We start from the raw sequence: 22,162 nt of genomic DNA on the forward strand, positions 1-22,162 counted from the left end.
CAGCATCCTGGTGAAAGATGTTTCTTTATTGACCAACGCATGTTGGGAGAGAAGGGCTGGGCAGTCCAACTCTTCTCTGAAGTTACTTCATAGTGGCAATACAATTATACAACTTCCAAAAGACATTTTACCCGCCTTCTGGCTCATCATAAGCCAATCATTATTATAAGTCAGTCATTAGTAAATATCATATACCTTGGCCAATTACAGATATTCTCTGACAGCATGGGTACAATACGTTCTAGCGGTTTCTGCCTGATTTTCCCATGGCCACGTGGTCTAAACTCTTAGCTGGTAGAATAATTTGCCTATTCATTAACTTGTCCTTTTTCAATAAATGTCTCGTTCACTGAGCTGTCTGGTACTCATGCTGATAAGAGTTATGCTTCTATAAGTGCACTTTACTGGCCTATTTCCCATGATGCATTAGAACCCTGTGCCATTGGCCAAGGTGTATGCCTGTTCAATAATACTTTCAAAAATACATGTTTAAATTCTCTAACTGTGGTTATATGTGTTTCTGTGTAGATAGTACCTCTGCAAAATATACATAAGACAGTCAGTGATTCTTATCCTAAGCTTATCCATTCTCTTCTAATATTCTTCATTAGTGTTTTAAATCTCAGCGTATTTTGGAGTCCTCTAACAGCACAAAACACCACAATTATAATCTTAAAAGATCAGTGGCAGGCTATGTGGTCACGTAAAATGTTTCTAATACAAATAAACATTGTCAAGTGCTTTAGAATTCTACCCTGGTTATTTGCATAAGTCAATGGTAGTCATGATGTGGAGATGCCGGCGTTGGACTGGGGTAAACACAGTAAGAAGTTTAACAACACCAGGTTTATTTGGTAGCAAAAGCCACAAGCCTTCGGAGCCTTAAGCTCCTTCTTCAGGTGAGTGGGAATTCTGTTCACAAACAGGGCATATAAAGACACTGTACAAACAGGGCATATGAAGACATTGTACAAAGAACCCCCAGCTTTTGTCACGTCACTACGGACTTCCTACAGAAACTCGGCAAACATGGGGCAGTTGAACCAGGAGCGCTCCTTGTCACAATGGATGTCTCGGCACTCTACACCAGCATCCCCCACGGTGATGGCATTGCTGCAACGGCCTCAGTGCTCAGCACCGACAACTGCCAGTTTCCAGATGCAATTTTACAACTCATCCACTTCATCCTGGACCACAATGTCTTCACCTTCAACAACCAGTTCTTCATCCAGACACACGGAACAGCCATGGGGACCAAATTCGCACCTCAATATGCCAAAATCTTGATGCACAGGTTCGAACAAGACTTCTTCACCGCACAGGACCTTCAACCGATGCTATACACTAGATACGTCGTTGACATTTTCTTCCTTTGGACTCATGGTGAACAATCACTGAAACAACTATATGATGACATCAACAAGTTCCATCCCACCATCAGACTCACCATGGACTACTCTCTGGAATTGGTTGCATTCTTGGACACACGCATCTCCATTAAGGACGGTCACCTCAGCACCTCACTATACCGCAAGCCCACGGATAACCTCACGATGCTCCACTTCTCCAGCTTCCACCCTAAACACGTTAAAGAAGCCATCCCCTACAGACAAGCCCTCCATATACACAGAATCTGCTCTGAGGAGGATCGTAACAGACACCGAAAGATGCCCTAATAAGAACAGGATATGGTGCTCGACTCATCGATCGACAGTTCCGATGCGCCACAGCGAAAAACCGCACCGACCTCTTCAGAAGACAAACACGGGACACGGTGGACAGAGTACCCTTCGTCATCCAGTACTTCCCTGGAGCGGAGAAGCTACGGCATCTCCTCCGGAGCCTTCAACATGTCATTGATGAAGACGAACATCTCGCCAAGGCCATCCTCACACCCCCACTTCTTGCCTTCAAACAACCGCACAACCTCAAACAGACCATTGTCCGCAGCAAACTACCCAGCCTTCAGAAGAACAGTGACCACGACACCACACAACCCTGCCACAGCAACCTCTGCAAGACGCGCCGGATCATCAACACAGATGCCATCATCTCATGCGAGAACACCATCCACCAGGTACATGGTACATACTCTTGCAACTCGGCCAACGTTGTCTACCTGATACGCTGCAGGAAAGGATGTCCCGAGGCATGGTACATTGGGGAAACCATGCAGACGCTGTGACAACAGATGAATGAACACCGCTCGACAATCACCAGGCTAGACTGTTCTCTTCCTGTTGGGGAACACTTCAGCGGTCACGGACATTCGGCCTCTGATATTCGGGTAAGCGTTCTCCAAGGCGGCCTTCACGACACACGACGGCGCAGAGTCGCTGAGCAAAAACTGATAGCCAAGTTCCGCACATATGAGGACGGCCTCAACCGGGATATTGGGTTCATGTCACACTATCTGTAATCCCCACAGCTTGCCTGGACTTGCAGAGTCTCACTGGCTGTCCTATCTGGAGACAATACACATCTTTTAACCTGTCTTAATGCTCTCTCTCCACTCACATTGTTTGTACCTTTAAGACTTGATTAGCTATAAGTATTTGCATTCCAACCATTATTCTGTAAATTGAGTTTGTGTCTTTATATGCCCTGTTTGTGAACAGAATTCCCACTCACCTGAAGAAGAAGCTTAAGGCTCCGAAAGCTTGTGGCTTTTGCTACCAAATAAACCTGTTGGACTTTAACCTGGTGTTGTTAAACTTCTTACTGTATTTGCATAAGACCAGCCCAGTACAACATTTTTTTTATCTGGCCTGGACCATCAGTGTGCGCGCGCACATGCACACACACACCAAATTTCAAAAAGAAAGTACAACACCAAAAATTTTTTATTTCGAAATGTTATGGAAAATCCTGCCGTATTCATGTCGGTATGATGCATTTTAGGAAATCTGCAAGATGAAAATATTGCTCACGTCATCATGAGTTTTTGCAGGAATTTAAAAGAATGAGAGGTGATCTTATTGAAACATACAAGATCTTGAGGGGACTTGACAAGGGTTGATGCTGAAAGGTTATTTCCCCTTATGGGAGAGACTAGAGCTAGGGGACACTGTTTAAAAATAAAGGGTCCCCCATTTAATAGAAATGAGGAAAACTTTTTTCTCTGAGGGAGTGTTTTTGGAACTCTGTGTGGAGTTTGCACGTTCTCACTGTGTCTGCATGGGTTTCCCCTGGGCACTCTGGTTTCCTCCCAGAGTCCAAAGATGCGTAAGGCCAGGTGGATTGGCCATGGCAAATGCGTGAGGTTACAAGGATAGGGTGGAGGGGAGAGCCTGGGTAAGATGTTCTTTCAGAGTGTCGGTGCAGACACGCTGGGCCAAATAGCCTTCTTCTGCATTGTTTTATGATTCTATGAACTCTCTTCCCTAGATTCAATATTTTTAAGGCAGGGTTAGATTGACTATCTTGTTACTCAAGAGTCAAATTATTGGGGGTAAGTGGAATGTGGAGTTGAAGCCACAAAAGAGATCAGCCATTATCTTATTGAATGCTGGAGCAGGCTCGAGGGGCTGAATTGCCTACACCTGCTCCTAATTTGTATGTTTGCAGGAAAGGAGTACATTTGTCCCATGTGAATAAGTTTTTTTGAGCTAGATAAACGGTGACTAGTGGTCAAGATTTGACTACATAAACATAATATAAAGTTACATATCAGATGGTCTCTTCCTTATCTGAGCAGGCAAATTGCGGAACAAGTTGCTGGTCTTTGAAATGAGTGCAAGTTCACTGCAAGCATAAGGGAGGTGGATGACTTCCTAAATGTGCCCAACATAATCATGGAGAAGATACATGAAAGGATGTGTCACAACTTCATTGTGATCTCTGGAAGTTGTTTGATTGCAGTTAGTTGTCCAAGAGGAATTCACCAAAGGTGAAAGGCTTCCTCTTGTTCCAAATCGGCCTGCTTATTTCCCCCAGCCCTCAGGATACTTTGTGGCTTGCGAAGCTGGAGAAGATGGGGTGTGGAGTTTCCGGTATGTGTAAGTTATGATGATAACATGGACAGGCCTCATGGACCTACTGGTTTTTTCATCTCCTTCAGCTTTGTACATTCAAATGATCATCAACTTAAAAATGCTTTAAAAAAAGTATTTAAGAGCAAAGCATGGATTACAGATTTCATGCAATTGGAGCAAACAACCAATAATGTTGTACATGGTATTTTTGAAGTCTCTTTGAATTAGAATCCCACCTCCCCAAATATAACTCATATCTTTTGAGGCTTTTTCTCCACACTTGTTCTCATGTTCATGGTGGACAAATGTCCTTCGTTCAAAATCTTCATTTATTCATCGTCACAGCTGGGACAGAATAGTCCAGGTTTAACAATTAGCTACAAAGTCTTGTGCCTCACTTCCTGGAGAATGTATAATACATTTTCTCAGGTGCTGGAAAAGCAGCAGAGTGTCTCCATGCAGGCAACAAACTACTTCCCCTCTTGTAAAGTGCTGACACGCTTACCATCTCACATCGCCAGCATCCCTTGCTGTAAGAAAGTGGGTTCAGATCTCAAGTTATTGAAGTCAAAGTTATACCCACACATTGGGGAGTTGGCACTCTTCCTGCCAGTCAATTGCTTTCCTTCCAAGTGTCCCTGGATCCATTCCATCTTCTTTAGTTTCAATCTTTAATCAAGTTTCCCCATTTAATCCATCGCCACCTTGCACCCCCATCTCAGCTATTCATATACTTTTCGATCTATGCTTCTAATTCTGCTGCTTCCAGTTGTCACAAGTTAACATCCTGCTGGAGCATTTAACCACTGGATTTTCTTTTTAAAATAGAGGTCGTTGTACTGGTACATGTTCGGCTTTCTGTTTGTTCTGTTCCGATTTAAACGCTAGATGTGTTTTCGTTTGTTTGTGGAACAAACTGCTCCCTCAGTAGATGCAGTGAGGTTCCAGTTTTTGTTTCAGGTTTGCATTTTTGGAAATATGCCAGATATCTGCACCTTCAAAGCAAATATTCTTTCTGTACATCTTCCATCTGGTTTTAAAGTATGGGAACCACCCCTCTGAAAATAACAGCGGCAGCAGCAAATCTGATTCAGAAATACATATCAAAATGTATTAGAATCAATTTCTCGAGAATTTTATGAATTTATGAAATTAACTCCATATTAAGTACCAGTACTTGATTTAAACTTGCGAATTGAAAAGGGAATCCAGGGCATTTAAATTAAATACATATATTGTGTAACGAAAGATATATTGATGCTGGGAAAGCGTATCAAAGTTTATTGAAATGTTGTTTAAATATATGGAGAACAGTTCAGATCATGGGAGCACATTAAAAATAAATCAAACATCAGTTCTCATGCTTCCATTGTGATTTAAAATGCATCAACCCTTGTCAAAATGTATATTACAATTTTTTCCATCGTGGTTCAAGAGGATATTGTTTCGTATTATGTAATCTGTCGATTAACATAAAGAAAGAACTGCTCGGTGCCAATGGTAATATACAGGTTCAAAAGAGATATTGGTTTTGGTCCTTAGGGAAGCAGGTTCGAAGGCGGCCCACAGAAAAGGAGTGAAGCGGATGCATTACTAATGATTTATGAAGGGCGTAAATAAAATGAGCTGCTGACAGCTTGATGCTATTCCCAAAGGAATAATGTCCACAGAGAAAATAATGTCCCCAAGCTCTTCCAAAATCATCTAGAAAAAACACAATTAATACCAATTAATTGATCATATAGATGCAAAAATACAAGGAACAGTGAAATCATATCAGCAATTCAACTTCTTTTTAAGTATTTTTCAAACTTCTTTGCTAGCTTACTATGCGTGTCTTTCAGGGTCTACAACATACTGAATCGTGAACATTAATTATTTAATTTTGAATTGATATCATCTCCCATATAAATCATTAGCTGAAAGCATATTACAATAATTATAAGTTAAACAAAAAGAAACTGTAACAAATGACCACAAAGCCATTTCCATTACCCTTAAATGTCATTAAAGTTTTAAAGTTAATTTTATTAGTGTGACAAGTAGGCTCCTATTAACATCGCAATGAAGTTACTGTGAAAATCATCTCGTCGCCACACTCCTGTTCAGGTACACTGAGGAAGAATTTAGCATGGCCAATGCACCTAACCTGCACACCTTTCGGACTGTGGGAGGAAACCGGAGCACCCGGAGGAAACTTACGCAGATGTAGGGGAACGTGCAGACTCCGCACAGACAGTAACCCAAGCCGAGAATCGAACCCAGGTCCCTAGCACTGTGAGCGCTAACCACTGTGCCATCATTTTTTAGAATTATTCTTTCACGGGACGTGGGGGTGTCACTGGCTAGGCCAACGTTTCTATCCATCTCGAATTCCCCCTTGGCTGGGTGTAAAAGATCCCAGTTATTATTTTGAAGAGAGAGAGAGTTTTTCCTGGTGTCCTGACCTGCACTAAAGCATATTATATCAGAGTGCTGTTAATGAGACCTTGCTGTTCACAAATTGGCTGCTGCAAATCCCAAAATATGACAGTTCAAAAGTACTTGAATGATGGCAAAACATTTTTCAATCTGATTCATAAAAAATTGCAATGATTAATTTTTTTCTTCAAACAATAGATTTCCTACGTCCCTCCCTGTTCCAAAAATGGTAACAACAGGTTTGAGCTGCTGGCTTTGTCAAACTCCTAAATGCAATTCTGGAACACCCCACAAGGGGGAGCACATTTGCAAAGGAAAATACTGGAGTATAAAAGGCAAATTCCCTCCATACACAAGATACTTTGAATGCCGTAAACAAGTAACATTAATTCAACTAGAATTTTTTGTTTTGTGAGCTGCAGGTGTCTAAACTCAAGGCATCGAGCTGCTTTGTCGTACAAGTTAATGCTTTCCGAATATTCAAACTTCAATTCCATTCATGAACCCCCTGCAACAGAATGTGAGAGTTTTATCAAACTGATAAAAACTGTTTGTGGTCCTTAGGTTATAATATTGTTCAGAAAAGACATGAAACATAAACTTGCAGTGTAATTGGAATAATTAGCTCCAGGGATGTTCTGCATTATTTTCCACCACATGTAAATGACCTTTTTAAGGATTCAATGATATTTGAAGATTTAGGGTGGCACAGTGGTTACCGCTGCTGACTCTCAGCACCAGGGATCCAGGTTCAATCCCAGCCTCGGGTCATCGTCTGTGTGGAGTTTGCACATTCTCCCCGTCTCTGTGTGGGTTTCCTCCGGGTGCTCCGGTTTCCTCCCACAGCCCAAAGATGGATTGGCCATGCTAAATTGCCCCTTAGTGTCTTAGGGGGACTAGCAGGGTAAATGTGTGGGGTTATGGAGATGGGGCCTGGGTGGGATTGTTGTCGGTGCGGACTCGATGGGCCAAATGGCCTCCTTCTGCAATGTAGGGATTCTATGATTCATTAGGTTGGCTTAAAAAGATGTCCGTTGTCCATACCCAGCAGCCCAAAGCATTCAATTTAAAGTTAGTAAGGAGCATTTGAATTATTTGAGGTGAAAATTGAATCTCTGCATAGTTTGCTTCAAGTTTTCAAATTTAGTTTTTAACCTTCAACTTGCAGAATTTATTTGAGAGCAATCATCATCTTCATTACCATTAATTTTTTTTAGGGTTATTTGGTACATTTTATAGGTGGAAATTGCGCTGTTGAAAATTGTACCAAAAAGTCATGAGAACAAAACAAGAAATCCCACTTTGTGCTTATGAAAACATTTTTCCACTCAAATTATCAACTGCAGAAATATAATCCAATTTATATTCAACAGAAATGGAACAGAGGTACCCTCTGGTGGCCACTGGTAGAACAACAATCTGACAATTCTGTGATTCTTTAAAGCTGCAAATACGACAATGTTTTAAAAATATATAATCACTGACAGGCATATGGAAACTGCTTGGTACGAACTGGTTTCGGAATTAATTTTAAATTAATTCTAAAATGTGTTAGGAACCAGATCAGAAACTCCAAGGTGTATCATGAAGTTGGCTTAAACCCTAACTTCTCCTTTTGACATTAGGGTGAGCATGAGGTGTATCACTCCAGGTATGATTCCATTGATCCACTAGGAAGCTTTCATCAAACAAAGTTTATTTAAGAACAGAGTAAGAATATAACAAAACGAATTAGCATAACGTTTGCTAATTTAAATACTTAAACATGGCAAGTTATCAGATGTGTGGTGGCTAGGGGATTTTCATAGTAACTTAATTGTAGTGTTAATGTAAGCCTATTTGTGACAATAATAAATAGATATAAACTTAATTCATAGTCAAACCCAGGACTTCCGGCTATGTTTATATTTCTTCCGGTGGAGCGGGCAGAGAGGGGAGTGATTTTGGAGGGGAGAACTGGAAGATAAGATAAGCTGAGTTTATTTTCACTTATTTTTTTCGGAATTTTTTTTTCTGAGCAACAGGAAACAGGAAGTAGGCCGCGGAGAGACCTGGGACGGTTTTTTGCCCAATAAATTTGAACGGAGAGGAAACCCGAGACACTACACGTGTAATGTCTCCCACCCTCCCCCCTCCTCTAACCTAAAAAAGACTTGGTGTGAGAGCAGGTAAGCTTTATCTTTCTTTCTTTTTCTTCTTTTCTCTTTCATTTCTTAGTAAGCGAAGTTAGCAAGGATGTCAGTGCAGGCAGTGCAATGTTCCTCCTGTGGGATGTTTGAGGTGAGGGACACCATTAGTGTCCCAGCTGAGTACACCTGTAGGAAGTGCACCCAATTCCAGCTCCTTGAAGACCTTGTTAGGGATCTGGAGCTGGAACTGGATGAACTCAGGATCATTCGGGAGGCAGAGACAGTTATAGATAAAAGCTACAGGGAGGTTCATACTCCTAGGAATGAGGATACTTGGGTGACTGTTAGAAGGGGTAAGAAGCAGTCAGTGCAGCGATCCCCTGTGGTCGTTCCTCTGTATAACAAGTATACCGTTTTGGATACTGTTGGGGGGGACGATTTACCAGGGGTAAGCCATGAGGTACAGGTCTCTGGGACAGAGTCTGTCCTTGTTGCTCAGAAGGTAAGGGGGGAGAGGAGTAGAGCATTAGTCACTAGGGACTCCACAGTTAGGGGGATAGATAGGAGATTCAGTGGGAACGAGAGGGACTCGCGGTTGGTGTGTTGCCTCCCAGGTGCCGGGGTCCGTGATGTCTCGGATCGTGTTTTCGGGATCCTTAAGGGGGAGGCGGACCAGCCCCAAGTCGTGGTTCACATAGGCACCAAAGACACAGGTAGGAAAAGAGATGGGGATGTAAGGCAGAAATTCAGGGAGTTAGGGTGGAAGCTTAGAGTGAGAGCAAATAGAGTTATCTCCGGTTTGTTACCTGTGCCACGTGCTAGTGAGGAGAGGAATAGGGAGAGAGAGCAATTGAACACGTGGCTACAGGGATGGTGCAGGAGGGAAGGATTCAGATACCTGGATAATTGGGGCTCATTCTGGGGTAGGTGGGATGTCTACAAACGGGATGGTCTTCAACTGGACCAGAGGGGTACCAATATCCTGAGGGGGAAATTTGCTAATGCTCTTCGGGAGGGTTTAAACTAATTCAGCAGGGGGATGGGAACCTGGATTGTTGCTCCAGTGCCCAGGAGGATGTGAGTAGTGAGGTCATGAATAAGGTTTCAAGGTCACAGGAGTGGACCGGCAGGCAGGATGGTGGTTTGAAGTTTGTATACTTCAACGCCAGGAGCATCCGGAATAAGGTGGGTGAACTTGCAGCATGGGTTGGTACCTGGGACTTCGATGTTGTGGCCATTTCGGAGACATGGAAAGAGCAGGGACAGGAATGGTTCTTGCAGGTTCCGGGGTTTAGATATTTCAGTAAGATCAGGGAAGGTGGTAAAAGAGGTGGAGGTGTGGCATTGTTAGTCAAGGACAGTGTTACGGTGGCAGAAAGGAAGTCTGATGAGGACTCATCTACTGAGGTAGTATGGGTTGAGGTTAGAAACAGGAAAGGAGAGGTCACCCTGTTGGGAGTTTTCTATAGGTCGCCGAAAAGTTCCAGAGATGTAAAGGAAAGGATTGCAAAGATTATTCTAGATAGGAACGAAAGTAACAGGGTAGTTGTTATGGGGGACTTTAACTTTACAAATATTGACTGGAAACGCTATAGTTCGAATACTTTAGATGGGTCAGTTTTTGTCCAATGTGTGCAGGAGGGTTTCCTGACACAGTATGTAGATGGGCCAACAAGAGGCGAGGCCACATTGGATTTGGTACTGGGTAATGAACCAGGCCAGGTGTTAGATTTGGAGGTAGGTGAGCACTTTGGTGATCGTGACCACAATTCGGTTACGTTTACTTTAGTGATCGAAAGGGATAGGTATATACCGCAGGGCAATAGTTATAGCTGGGGGAAAGGAAATTATGATGCGATTCGGCGAGATTTAGGATGCATAGGATGGGGAAGAAATCTGCAGGGGATGGGCACAATTGAAATGTGGAGCTTGTTCAAGGAACTGTACGTCCTTGAGAAGTATGTACCTGTTAGACAGGGAGGAAGTGGTCAAGCGAGGGAACCGTGGTTTACTAAAGAAGTTGAATCTTTTGTAAAGAGGAAGAAGGAGATTTATGTAAAGATGAGACGTGAAGGCTCAGTTAAGGCGCTTGAGAGTTACAAGTTAGCCAGGAAGGACCTAAAGAGAGTGCTAAGAAGAGCCAGGAGGGGACATGAGAAGTCTTTGGCAGGTAGGATCAAGGAAAACACTGAAGCTTTCTATAGGTATGTCAGGAATAAAAGAATGACTAGGGTAAGATTAGGGCCAGTCAAGGACAGCCGTGGGAAGTTGTGCGTGGAGTCCGAAGAGATAGGAGAGGCGTTAAATGAATATTTTTCGTCAGTATTCACACTGGAAAAAGACAATGTTGTCGAAGAGAATACTGATATACAGGCTATTAGACTAGTCGGGATTGAGGTTCATAAGGAGGGGGTGTTAGCAATTCTGGAAAGTGTGAAAATAGATAAGTCCCCTGGGCTGGATGGGATTTATCCTAGGATTATCTGGGAAGCTAGGGAGGAGATTGCAGAGCCTTTGGCTTTGATCTTTATGTCGTCATTGTTGACAGGAATAGTGCCAGAAGACTGGAGGATAGAAAATGTTGTCCCCTTGTTCAAGAAGGGGAGTAGAGACAAACCTGGTAATTATAGACCAGTGAGCCTTACTTCTGTTGTGGGCAAAGTTTTGGAAAGGATTATAAGAGATAGGATTTATAATCATCTGGAAAGGAATAATTTGATTAGGGATAGTCAATACGGTTTTGTGAAGGGTAGGTCAAGTCTCACAAACCTTATTGACTTCTTTGAGAAGGTGACCAAAGAGGTGGATGAGGGTAAAGCAGTTGATGTGGTGTATATGGATTTCAGTAAAGCGTTTGATAAGGTTCCCCACGTAGGCTATTGCAGAAAATACGGAGGCACGGGATTGATGGTGATTTTGCGGTTTGGATCAGAAATTGGCTAGCTGTAAGAAGACACAGGGTGGTGGTTGATGGGAAATGTTCATCCTGGAGTTCAGTTACTAGTGGTGTACCGCAAGGATCTGTTTTGGGGCCACTGCTGTTTGTCATTTTTATAAATGACCTGGATGAGGGCGTAGAAGGATGGGTTAGTAAATTTGCGGATGACACTAAAGTCGGTGGAGTTGTGGACAGTGCGGAAGGATGTTGCAGGTTACAGAGGGACATAGATAAGCTGCAGAGCTGGGCTGAGAGGTGGCAAATGGAGTTTAATGCAGAAAAGTGTGAGATGATTCGCTTTGGAAGGAGTAACAGGAATACAGAGTACTGGGCTAATGGTAAGATACTTGGTAGTGTGGATGAGCAGAGAGATCTCGGTGTCCATGTGCATAGATCCCTGAAAGTTGGCACCCAGGTTGTTAGGGTTGTTAAGAAGGCATACGGTGTGTTAGCTTTTATTGATAGAGGGATTGAGTTTCGGAGTCATGGTGTCATGTTGCAGCTGTACAAAACTCTGGTGCGGCCGCACTTGGAGTATTGCTTACAGTTCTGGTCGCCGCATTATAGGAAGGATGTGGGAGCATTGGAAAGGGTGCAGAGGAGATTTACCAGGATGTTGCCTGGTATGGTGGGAAGGTCTTATGAGGAAAGGCTGAGTGACATGAGGCTGTTTTCGTTAGCGAGAAGAAGGTTAAGAGGTGACTTAATAGAGGCATACAAGATGATCAGAGGATTAGATAGGGTGGACAGTGAGAGCCTTTTTCCTCGGATGGTGATGGCTAGCACGAGGGGACATAGCTTTAAATTGAGGGGTAATAGCTATAGGACAGATGTCAGAGGTAGGTTCATAGAAATCATAGAAACCCGACAGCACAGAAAGAGGCCATTCGGCCCATCGAGTCTGCACCGACCACAATTCCACCCAGGCCCTACCCCCATATCCCTACATATTTACCCACTAATCGCTCTAACCTATGCATCTCAGGACACTAAGGGCAATTTTAGCATGGCCAATCAACCTAACCCGCACATCTTTGGACTTTAGGTTCTTTACTCGGAGGGCGTGGAATGCCCTGCCTGCAACAGTAGTGGACTCGTCAACATTAAGGGCATTTAAAGGGTCATTGGATAAACATATGGATGATATTGGAATAGTGTAGGTTAGATGGGCTTTAGATTCGTTTCACAGGTCAGCGCAACATCGAGGGCTGAAGGGCCTGTACTGCGCTGTAATGTTCTATGTGACTCACTCATCTGCTACCTGTTAACAAATTAATTGTCGGGTATACTCACACATTGCATTTTTAAAGAAAAATACTGCCCTCATCCTAGCTGTGACAGCAATTTATCACCCAGCTCCTCTCTTGGGTAATTAGTATAGACAATGCCTGGGTCAGATTCCTCTGACCCAAGATTACGTTGGGAATTTTTGTGGTCCCGGTTTCAGTTGATTGTCAAGAATACATCCTAATGTTTCTCCAGACTTTGCTACGACAGAAGCTAGATCATGTTGCCAGCAGAAGGAGAGCCTTCCTTTTAACTCAACATCATAGAGTGGATAGATACCTAGATTAGTAATACTTATGATTCCCATCAAGCTGTCCCAAGGAGGAAGAACTTTTAGCTTTTCACAACCTCAGGACAATACAAAGCGTTTTACAGACAATAAGGCACATTTGAAATGTCACTATTGCAAATGTAGAAAAAATGGCAATAAATTTGTGCACAGCAAACTCCCACAAAGAGCAGTGAGATGATGGATAGGTAAGCAGTCAGGACACGAGGGATAACTTCTCCAAAATAAAGCCATGGGAATATCTATGTCCACCTGAGAGGCAGATGTTAAATTTTATGCAAGACCATTTAATATAATCTTATGGCTGCATGAACTTCAGGTTTAAATTAAAATTGAAGTATAGCAATGTTACTAGCTGTGGCATGAAGGCTCGATTGTGGTGGAGAGGCAAGAGGTGCTTGTCTTACACTTCCATTTGCTTTGCAGCCTGCTGTGTTTGCTCTGATGCCAGTCTGCACTGCTTCACCCCTCTCTACACTCACTCTGAACATTCCCTATTGGCTTCTGCATACAAACGCACACAAATCGTATTATAACTAGACAACCCAAAAATATTGAGTGAATTGCAAAGTTTTTTTTTGACTGCACCTTAAAACTGCTACAGAACAAAGCTCAGTCAATGAGTGGGGCAGCTATGCAAATTCCAACATTAGATTTTGTCAGTGAAACTACTCTCATCAGTTACAACTATCGAATTGTATGGGGCATTTTAATTATCATAAATGTCAGTCCTAATTTCAATCGCGCCAGTACATTTGAAAGCACAACTGCTGTTATCTCAACAGTTGGCAATTTATTTTATTCCAATAACTGCACTGCAGCTTCATGTTAATATCACAAAAAAAATTAATCAACCTAAAAGACAAGATTCTGGAGCCAAACAGCAGGGATGCATTGACTGTCAGTAACACTGCAGCTGTAAGCTTGAGACTTGTGAATCCCTAAAACTGCCCCAGTTACAGCACAGATAGATTTCAATGAAGTTTCAGGTATCCTGTAACTTTGTCCACTAATTTTGTTAAGTCTGGTCCAATGCCCAGGATAGTTTGCAACCTCGGTGGTATCTGAGCTTAGATGGTATCTGAGCTCGACCTTCCTTTAGTAATTCTGATAACAGGTTTACATCATTTGAAAGAACAATTGCATTTAAACCACTACAGACGTCCCAAAGGTCTTCATGAAAAATGCAGCGAATATCAAACCCGACTGCCATTTTGTGTCAACACCCCATGAACAACATGCATTGAAAGCAATAGGTTTTGTTCTTGTATATTACAAGAAAAAGAACTACACATTGGTCCTGAGGTGGCTCTCAACTCAGAGCTTCTGAAGTCCCAAGTTGAATTTGCAGGCTGAACAATGCTTGTAAGTGCATTGGCAAGCTGGCGACAAAATAAGCAAGTGTCTGAGAGAGCTGGCAAAGTTACAAGAGTTGACATCAAGAGCATTGCATCGTGGTAACAGATTATATCAGGGCTTGGCAACCTTTCAGAAGTGGCGTGCTAAGTCCTGATATATTCACTCTGATTTAACGATGCACATGGCAATAATACGTTGTAATATTTATGAGGTCTCTATATATAATTAAATTATTGCTGTAAGTGAAGCAAATAACATTTTAAAAATGCTCAAGAAGCTTCATTTAAAATTAAAGTGTAAATTTTAACAGTTTAATGTGATCCTCGCCCTTGCTCTTTCTTTTCTTAGGAACTGACATTTTGTCAACTGTACCCTCACTCTACAGTGGAAAAAAATCACAATAAGGTTAAATGTAGCGTGCCGTTCCACATTACATGATACTGATGTAAGCAGCAAATCAAGGCTTAAAAAATCCCAATAATAAATAAAACACAAGCATTTACTTTTCAAATTTGTGCTGTCATTTGGACTAGCAATGTGAGGGTCACTCAAAATCATTTTGCATACATGTCATAGATTGCCAACCTCTGGATTATAGACACAATGCAGAAATTAATTGGATAAATGTCCACTGATCAGTAGAAGTGCAGAGACATTTGCCCAATGCTTTTGTAAATTAATTTAAATTGTTCCCTTCAAACAGTTCCCAAAGCCCACATGTCAAAGGATCCATTTTGAATGCACTGACTGGCATGGAAAGTCACTAAGCTGGGGAGTGGAGGTTGGGTTGGGTGGGAAAGAAGACTGATTCAAAGGTTTGTGGTACTTCCCCAAAATACTCTTGGATATTTGCAAGGATGGCACAGGATTATATTTGTGACTTTAGCCATCAGCGTGGAACACATCCACTGCTGTTTTTTTGTTAAAAACAGTGGAAAATTCAAAGATCTGAGCATGCAGGCTTACTTAGACCTGAATTCTATGGAAGCTCCAGTCCCCACAGTCATATCCCACTTTCACCTCTTGACTCTTCTGGGACCATGAAGATAATGAGAGTGTCACACATATAAAGAAGAAATAGTCAGGGAGAAGCAGGTAATTTACCTTGACATTACACGAGGTTTTTCAACTACTTTTCTGCACTGCAAATGAGAACAAAGAACAAAGAACAGTACAGCACAGAAAACAGGCCCTTCGGCCCTCCAAGCCTGTGCCGCTCCTTGGTCCAACTAGACCAATCGTTTGTATCCCTCCATTCCCAGGCTGCTCATGTGACTATCCAGGTAAGTCTTAAACGATGTCAGCGTGCCTGCCTCCACCACCCTACTTGGCAGCGCATTCCAGGCCCCCACCACCCTCTGTGTAAAAAACGTCCCTCTGATATCTGAGTTATACTTCGCCCCTCTCACCTTGAGCCCGTGACCTCTCGTGATCGTCACCTCCGACCTGGGAAAAAGCTTCCCACTGTTCACCCTATCTATACCCTTCATAATCTTGTACACCTCTATTAGATCTCCCCTCATTCTCCGTCTTTCCAAGGAGAACAACCCCAGTCTACCCAATCTCTCCTCATAGCTAAGACCCTCCATACCAGGCAACATCCTGGTAAACCTTCTCTGCACTCTCTCTAACGCCTCCATGTCCTTCTGGTAGTGCGGCGACCAGAACTGGACGCAGTACTCCAAATGTGGCCTAACCAGCGTTCTATACAGCTGCATTATCAGACTCCAGCTTTTATACTCTATACCCCGTCCTATAAAGGCAAGCATACCATATGCCTTCTTCACCACCTTCTCCACCTGTGTTGCCACCTTCAAGGATTTGTGGACTTGCACACCTAGGTCCCTCTGTGTTTCTATACTCCTGATGACTCTGCCATTTATTGTATAACTCCTCCCTACATTATTTCTTCCAAAATGCATCACTTCGCATTTATCCGGATTAAACTCCATCTGCCACTAGGGTTTCATTAAGTCATACTCACTGCCACAACCATATCCCTTCATTGAGTGCTATACCCTTTACAGCCCCGGATCCCAAACACCCCATCACTGTATCTCCGTAATAATATCAAGTTCAATGTCATGCTGTTGGCTTCTCTTATTTTGCCCCTTACTGCCACCCTCATCGCACTGTTTGCCGACCACCTCCAGCACTTCAATAGCATCTTGGCCGAGACCATTAACCTTCTTTTAAATAGGAAAGTCAAAATCGCAATTATTTACTGAAAGAATGAAGCTACAAGATTCCACTGCTTAAAAAAGAATTTTTACTATACAGATAAACACTAAATACTATCTCCGATAACCACCTTATACCCTAAAATCCAGAATCAGCTTAAGTTAAGCATCAATTAACAGGCAAGTTGCAGTCAATTATAAGCTATAAATTACACATCAAACAGTAGATACAACTAAGACAGATCTTATAAATTGGCTCAGCAGTCCGTTCAGCTATCCTGATCCCCAACCTACAGCATCACACAACCAACCTGAATTCTAGGGGTGTAGTCTTCACCAAAAATGGCACAGGTCTGCAGAACCTCCTCAACTCTGCTTATGATGGTCTGGATGGCATAGATCCACCAATGTTATCTTCAAGCAATTGAAACAGCTGCAACACCTATATATTTGCCCATTCTCAGCTTCTGGATCTGGACTCCGTCCTCTTCGGCATGCCTGCACTGCACTGTCGGTTTAGCTCAGTTGGCTGAACAGCTGGTTAGTGTTGCAGAGAGATGTCAACAGCACAGGTTCAATTCCCATACCACCTTCTCAACCTTGCTCCTCGCCTGAGGCATGGTGATCCTCAGGTTAAATCACCATCAGTCACAGCCTATGGTCATCTGGGTCTATGGCGACTTTTACCTTATGCTGAGTCACTGGGATCATCATCTGAACTCTGATGGCTCTGCGCCCTTTTATATGATTTCATCAATTTCAGTCTGCCCAGCAGTAATGGTTTCCAATCTCGGTTTTAGTCTCAAGTTTCCTTATCTTCTGGAATGGTCGGTTCATTTCTCAGTTCCAATTTTCAACTAGCGTCTGTCTCAAAAAATAAAGCTTTGTAACCATAGGTTCCGTCACATTTATACTTTATATTCTGCTGCTTTATCAGGTCTCTGCTTCCCCTCTGGCTATCTTTCACAATACCCACAACTCCTACCCAACAGGCCAACATTCATCCCATCATCATCCCAGTTTCCAGCCCATTCCTGACATGTCATGACTCAGACATTGCAGGTTTGTATATTCAAATTAGCTGTCCCCCCACCACCTCCCCCCAATTAAGTCAGGAGTAGGCACCATGACTTTATATCGTGGGGTAATCACACCCCATCACACTGCAGAGCCTTCAGCCCTTTCAGGATTCTAGGTTCTGTTTGTGGGGTAGTAGTAATACCACTGGACTAGTAATCCAGATGCCCAGTGTTTTATGTTTTAGGAGCATGTTCAGCATTTTTCTACAGATAGTCAGTATATCTGACAGGATAGACAGCTCAGATGCTGGGAGAGCAGAGAATAATTACTCATTTCAACCTTGCAAGTGGTTCAGTAGAATTAATAGACTTTTGTTTACTTAAGTTCCCCCGGGATTTCAGATTAGAGTGATTGACAGGGTCTGGTGATGTTGTGGTTCATCTGCAGCCCTGGATCTGCAGGCGAAAGAAACAGGCTTCTGCAGAAAGGAGTTGGAGTTTGGCTGTTCTGCTTGAAGTGAAGCTCTATATCTCTCTGAAAACTCCAAGGTTGTCTACATTCATCATAGCAAGTATATTTGGCATTGCTAACTATAATCAAAGAGGGTTTTAAGTCTAAGAAGAATGTTACTTATTTGGAACTGAAATAGTGATAAACTAGAAATGAGAATTGTTTCTTTTCATGTTTAAAGATTGTTCAACTATTAAGAGTTAAACTACTTCATATTATTAGTTACACTTCAACTCTGTTAGGAATAAAGCTTTTTTTGATTTAAAGAAATCCCTAATTTGTCAGTAGCATAACTCTTGGAGCAAAGTATCCTTTTCTCACATTTATGCCAAAATGGAAAAATTGTTGGCGTCAAGTCTGGCTTCATTATACACCTCGGCATTGTGATCCAGGACTCTCTAACACTAGGCAAATCCTCTCGATCCGCAGATTCAAATCCCACCATGGGAGCTGGTAAAATTTAAATTAAATCAAGAAGTCTGGAATTGAAAGCTAGTCTCAGTAAGGTTACCATGAAGCTATCATCGTTTGTTGTAAACATCCATCTGGTTCAACAAAGCCCTTTAGGGAAGGAAATCTGCCGTCCTTACCCGGTCTGGCTACATGTGACTCCGGATCCACAGCAATGTGGTTGACTCTGAGCTGTCCTCTGAAATGACCGAGCAAGTCGCTCAGTTCGAGGGCTGGCCTTGCCAATGACGCCCACGTTCCCTGAAAGAATAAATTTAAAAATAAAAAAGACACATTTCAAGATACCATGAATAAAGTAGTTAATTTATTAGTCACAAATAGGCTTGCATTAACACTGCAATGAAATTACTGTGAAAATCCAATAGTCACCATGCTCCAGCACCTTTGGAGAATTCAGCATGGCCAATGCACCTAACCAGATTGTCTTTTGGACTGTGGGAGGAAACCAGAGCACCTGGAGGAAACCCACGCAGACATGGGGAGAACGTGCAGACTCGCACAGTGACCCAAGCCGGAATTGAACGGGGATCCCTGGCGCTTTGAGGCAGCAGTGCTAACCACTGTGCCACCGTGCAAGATCCTGTGAAGGCTCAAACAACTGGGGCTTGAACAACTCATTTAATTGGCCTTCAAAAATAAGCAGTAAAAGGAATATCAAAAGAGCAAAGATGGAGACTACCACATGGAGAGTGCAGGAGGAGGCTGGGGGTTTTATTTTTTTCATTAAGTATATTCAGAACATGGAATGTTTTTCCATGAATGCCTAATGAGATGGAGTCTGTAACGCAATTTGAAATGAAATTGGATTAAGTGTTTGAAAAAGAATGAAAACATGTGAGAAAAAAAATTGACACAGGTCGAATTAAAAGCTAGACTGGCATAATGAGGTTTAATGGTCTCACTCTTCCCTGTAAATTCTACGATCATAAGCAGACTCACAACTGCAACTGTGAAAATGACTCAGTACTTACATATTATTCAGTGACTCAGTACGTGTTACATCTCCTGATGACTCATGAAATTTGATGGATAATTAAAAAAGAAAGCCTAAAATCAGTTACACAAACAGAAAATGCTCAGCAGATCCAGCGGCATCTGTGGACAGAGAAACCGAGTTAACGCTTTAGGTCAGAACCCTAACATTAGTTGTCTGGATTATAGGCTCTGTACAACTCATCGATCAATGATCAGAGCTTGGGTACTTGTGTCATTAGGTATAAATCTTCAAAAATCAGTAAAACAGAATAATCATTAATAATAACTATGAAACAAAACTGCACATTGACAACACCCTTTCCTCTTACCAAATTAGAATACTAAACATTCACTAATGCTCCACTAACTGTCACCATTGATTCTGTCTACACTTCCCACTGCCGCGGCAAAGCAGCCAGCATAATCAAGGACCCCACGCACCCCGGACATTCTCTTTCACCTTCTTCCGTCGGGAAAAAGATACAAAGAGGTCACGTACCAACCAACTCAAGAATAGCTTCTTCCCTGCTGCCATCAGACTTCTGAATGGACCTACTTTGCATTAAGTTGATCTTTCTCTATACCCTAGCTATGGCTGTAACACTACATTCTGCACTCTCTCGCTTCCTTCTCTATGAATGGTATGCTTGATCACGTAAGGCATGTAAGAAACAATACTTTTCACTGTATGCTAATGCATGTAACAATAATAAATCAAATCAAATCTAACTGGTCATCTTGAATTATGTCCCCAGACTCTACAAAACGAGTTTGGCATCACAAAATAGCAATAACACCCAATGAGATTTCTGGGCTGTAGATTCAGCTTTACTGGCAATATTTTAAGAAATTCACCACAAGTTTTAAGACCTTGTATTTATCCTTAGAAAATAAGAGGAGACCTCTTGCATTTTCAAAACCGTAATGAGAATTCTGGTTGGAGAATATCTTTATAGCATGCTTAAAACACTCACAAGAAAAACTGTATGACCGCCAATGAACAAAGCAAAGAGTGACTAACAATATCATGGACACTTGCGGAGAACAACAGAAATCTTAATTACACCAGCACAACAGTTCCAAAGTTAATAAGTACATCAAAGATAATAACAGACCAGAAATATGAGCAAGTCTACCAACCAAGGAGATGGTTATAGGAGTATAAAACTAAGCAAAGTAAGCTGGGGTAAGAGTACAAAGTGCTGGAAATGCACAGCAGGTGCACTTGCATTCATAGAGAAAAAAGGCGAGTAACCAGCAGATCTGCAGCAAACTCTGTCAGACCATTCTGATGAAAGGTCAATATTGAAACATTTATTCCATCTTTTTTCTCCACAGATGCCAAAAGACCTGCTGTGTATTTGCAGCATTTTGTTTTTATTGCCATGAAATTTCAGTTTTTTAAGCTTTCATAGATTAAAAAATAAATAAAATGTTCTCTTTGGGGTCAATTATAAACTAGATTTAGCTGGAGTTTCTTTACATTAGATCAGTATGCTTTTAAACTTAAAATTCAGGCGATGGCCTAGTGGTATTATCGCTGGACTATTTATCCAGAAACTCAGCTGATGTTCTGGAGACCTGTGTTTGAATCCGGCCATGACAGATGGTGGAATTTCAAATCAATAGAAAGTAACTGGAATTAAGAATCTACTGATGACCATGAAGCCATTGTTGATTGTCGGCAAAACCAATCTGGTTCACTAAAGTCCTTTTGGGAAGGGAATCTGCCGTCCTTACCTGGTCTGGCCTACATGTGATTCCAGAGCAACAGCAATGTGGTTGACTCTCAATTGCCCTCCAAGGGCAACTAGGGATGAGCAGTAAATGCTGGCCAGCCAGCAACGTCCATGTTCCACAAATGAAAAAAAAATCATGTCCTACCACCAAACTGGATTTCATTCCACGTTTTTCAATTGGTGAATTTTATACATACTGTGACAAAAGCTAAGCGACTTCCCAGCTGAAACAAAAAAGAGTTAGCACATCAACACATGAGTGTGGTTGGTTATAGCTCCTTTGTGAACTTTGTTACTTTTTTTTTGGAATGGTTTTTTTTTTAAGATGACTAATTTTTTTCAATCTTTTTTTACTTTTTCCATTTTAATTCATTCTTTTAAATTTCTTCCATTTTAATCATTCTTTTGAAAGTTTTCCATCTTTTTTCCCCTCTATATCCATGTATGTATAATTTTTATTTTTTTTGTCATATTACAAACCATTCCATTGCAAGACTTTATTTCAAATGTGAACATGCCTCTATTAGAAATTCAGATACAATCAGTAAAACAGAAATAAAGACAAATTCAAACGTATAAACTGTTACAAATTCAGCAACAATATCACCCAATGAAGTAACATTTTACTGAAAAGTGCAAGAAACTTGCACCAAATTCACATTTTAGCATAAACAACCTAAAAATACATTGATGTTCTACATGTCCACAATTCCGAATAAACTCTATTATACAAGTATTTACTTACAAAAGAAAAAGATCATAGGATATCAGACTGTTCTTCCCCACAAAAAAATCTACAATAGCAATTTTTAAACAGCTTCAAACAGCTGCAACGAGTTTCCTTTCACACAATGCATTTTTTTTGTTGAA

The 22,162-nt window shown here is 41.8% G+C and overlaps 1 long non-coding RNA gene across 1 annotated transcript; it reads right to left on the bottom strand.

The window, feature by feature from the left end:
* Window positions 1-4,094: 4,094 nt before the first annotated feature.
* LOC144505028 (uncharacterized) lies at window positions 4,095-21,255 on the bottom strand. The gene is made up of 3 exons (XR_013499753.1): window positions 18,698-21,255; window positions 16,889-17,441; window positions 4,095-5,678 (listed from the first exon to the last, which is right to left on the bottom strand). It is a non-coding gene; the product is annotated as an uncharacterized LOC144505028 (long non-coding RNA).
* Between the last annotated feature and the right edge of the window lie 907 nt (window positions 21,256-22,162).

The sequence above is a fragment of the Mustelus asterias genome, chromosome 16, assembly GCF_964213995.1.
Source record: "Mustelus asterias chromosome 16, sMusAst1.hap1.1, whole genome shotgun sequence".
In the NCBI taxonomy this organism is placed as follows: Eukaryota; Metazoa; Chordata; class Chondrichthyes; order Carcharhiniformes; family Triakidae; genus Mustelus; species Mustelus asterias.